The sequence below is a fragment of the Simochromis diagramma genome, unplaced genomic scaffold (genome assembly GCF_900408965.1).
Source record: "Simochromis diagramma unplaced genomic scaffold, fSimDia1.1 OVJJ01000603.1, whole genome shotgun sequence".
In the NCBI taxonomy this organism is placed as follows: Eukaryota; Metazoa; Chordata; class Actinopteri; order Cichliformes; family Cichlidae; genus Simochromis; species Simochromis diagramma.
The window spans coordinates 5,855,946-5,859,255 of NW_024387414.1; positions in this window are offsets into that span (position 1 = coordinate 5,855,946).

A 3,310-nucleotide genomic window follows, 5' to 3' on the forward strand; every position below is an offset into this window, starting at 1 on the left:
TTATTAGAAGGTTACCAACAACCAGTAACAGTTAAATCTGGAAAAATGAAATTGAAGTATCTCGTGAGGTATAATCGGGTGAAATGTAAAAGAATAGCCCAGTGCATTATTCTAAATATGCATTTTTTCTCTCTAAATAGGGCTAAATATATGGATATTTAAACATCTTACTAATCCTCTGTGGGATTCTGTCCTATGCCTGGGCTGTAGAGCTGTCGCCGTAGAAATGATGGATCACATTATTAGATTAGGGGAAAGCAAGGACGGGCTACAACTGGATTTGCAATTCAGAGTCTCTTTTGTATATGGACCTTTTCTGCATCAAAGGAATGGCCCTAATTGGGCCTCTGTCATTGAGTCAGAGATTGTTTTTTAACAATGCAGGAAACCTTGCAATAAATCAGGTCAGCTGTCTGAGCCACGTCACTGGACAAGGCATTAGTCAGATATGCAGAATGTTCTCTTTGCATACAATGTAAAAAGAATTCATCATCATTTACGAGCACAGTTGCAAGCCCACATCTCCTAATTCTTCCAACAAACGAAGGACATATGGTGATTTTTGTCTCTTGGATGAACCCCAGGGCAGAGGCAGCCTTGAAGGTCTGGCTCTGTGTGCTGTCATTTGAGTACCAGCTAATGGCTTATGCTTACTCTGTGCTTTGACTTTTCAACCCACTGTGACAGAGAATAATATGATTCACATAAGGGTGAATTCTCAACCATGTCATCCATGTAGCGGAAGCTGCCGCAGACAGGTAATCCATAGCTGTATCAGGGAAAAAAACACAAGTTCACTGAATTGTTTCGATGGCAGCCAGACCCAAGGCTAACAGAGCATGAGAGACAGGCGAGGTCGTGGAAAGGTTATTTTTTAGGTTCAGGAGGTGAGACTTTGGGGACGTGGACACGTCAGTCTTGCAGAGTCCGCGGGTCAATGTGAAGACAAGTGGAAGACACATTTCTCTGTCAGCACGCAGAGAGCCCGCACGGGTTCAGGCTTTTGTCGTGAAGTCCCAAGTCATTGAGTCAATAGCCAAGGAACATGACACAACCTCTCACAGTCACACGGCATCAAGCGGAACAGGGAATGGCATGCTTTCCATTTCACTGCACCGTGGCCCTGGCGAGACCTCGTCTGCACTCGAGAAACAGGAGAGCTCTCAGCCCAGGCTCTCGCATAAAAGCAACGCAGCAACCTGGCCCCGAACACGTACCTGGCTCGCTCACAGCAGCAGTACAAGATGATTCACCAGTCAATCCATAACCCCGGCTATTATCTCCACTGGCTGCTGTAGCGCGGCGAGATGCCTGTGGATAACCAGAGGGCTTGGATGAAAGGAAATTAGATCATGGCAAAGCACCAGCACATTTCGATTAAACTGATGTCAGGATTTATCTTCTTCCGTCAGTGCGTTTAGATGGTAAAAGAAAATGTAACCTTTAACCCCGGCTGACCAAGCACTGACCGAGTGAATAGCCCTTTATCACAAGAATAGCGTTACATGCAATGTAACAAACTACATCATTTTGTCTGCGTGTGAGAAGAGTGAATAAAAAAATACACATCTTGTATGCTGCATCATTATCTAGTGCTGCCTTTAGCAACATTCTATTTGTGACATTTAAACAATACAAACGTGTTCTCTTCACAGGCTGCATGTTTATAGCATTGCTTATTTTTCATCCAATTAACAGTGCTAAAAAAAAATCACTGCTATGTTTTTAATCATAATATGATAAATTAGATTTATCATGTGCCAGGCTGGAAACCAGCACCACAGCAATGCTCAATCTTTAGACCACTGCTGTAGCATCATAGCAGCGTGGCTCTTTCTGTTTCAGTAACCATATTTAGTTTACACATGGATAAATCTACCACTGCTTTTGTTCAAAAGGAATTCCTCAACAACTATTAGATGTATGTCCATGAAGTTTTCTTTTATCAGTTCACCCCTGAACAATATCTGTTCAAAGACCACATGACCTGAAGAATACAACGTTTCCATCAGCCAGTGGGGAAAATATGCCTTCAGATGTTTCTTTTCTTTTCTTTCAAATAACAAAAAAGAAAAAAAATTCTACTTATGGAATGTCTGCACAGAAGATCATTATTTGTGCTTAAAATAAAGACACCATTTCTGCAGGGTTGACATCTTAAAGAAAACCTTGAAGTCTAAAAGAGCTGCTAGCATTGCTGTAGTGAATTCTCAGTCAAGGCATCTTTTAATAAGTGCAATATCTCTGGCTGGATTAAGTGGCGGCATGCTAGTGCACCACCACTCTCACACTGAATAAGAAAGTTAACAGCTCATACCGTTCTGTAGCCCTTATGTGTGGAGTTTGCATGCTCTCCCTGTGCCTGCCAGTGTTTCCTCACACAGTCCGAAAACATTCATGCTAGGCAATTGTTGATTCTAAATTAGCTGTAAGTGTTATTAATTAATAATCCTTTGCTAACTCATCAGACAAGTTCATATTACAAACAAAAATAGTATATTTAATGTATTTACAATAAACATACAATCATGTAATTTCCAAGAAATATACAGAACTAAAGCTTTTAAATATAAATTTATCATTTAAAGAAAAAAATTGAAAACAAATACCAAGAAGCAACAGAGCATATCTAAAAAATCTTTGAAAATATAGGTGATATATTCTTATTTCATTACCCTTTTCTTTTGCAAAGGTCCCTTACAAAGAATCCTACAATTCTCATTTTGACTACCACCAACAGCATAAGCAGACATGTCATTTTAAAGCCGTCACTGTTAGCATAATGTTTCTCTCAAATCAAAGGCAACATGCTGCCTAAAGGCTCAAAACAAAGGATTATCAATCCGTATATGAAGAGTTGTCTTCCAAAATGTCAAAAAAATATTCCAAAATACATAATAGCAACAAAAATTTTAAACAAATTATATCTTCTTTTTTTAAACAGGAAACCTATTTATTGTTGGCGAAATGTGTCTTTAACCACCATAGATAATAATAATTTTTCTTTGCAGATGTCATATTTTGGTAGTGAACTCTTCATAGGTCAATACTCCTGCCACTAAAAGTCCTTTATAAAAGTCAAACTGTTGTTACCACACGGCAAGGCCATCAAAAGAGATGAATGAAAATAATAGGATGAAAAAAAACATTTAAGCTTTAAAGTTATTTTCCATCACAAGGCAAAACGTCTTGAGCACATTGAGGTGCTAAAAGAAAACAGTCCTGTTGCCACAGGTCAATGCAAGGTCAAGCAAATGCTGCTGCCCTTGCACTTGTCGGACAGACCTAAAATATGTTGTTTTCTTCTTTG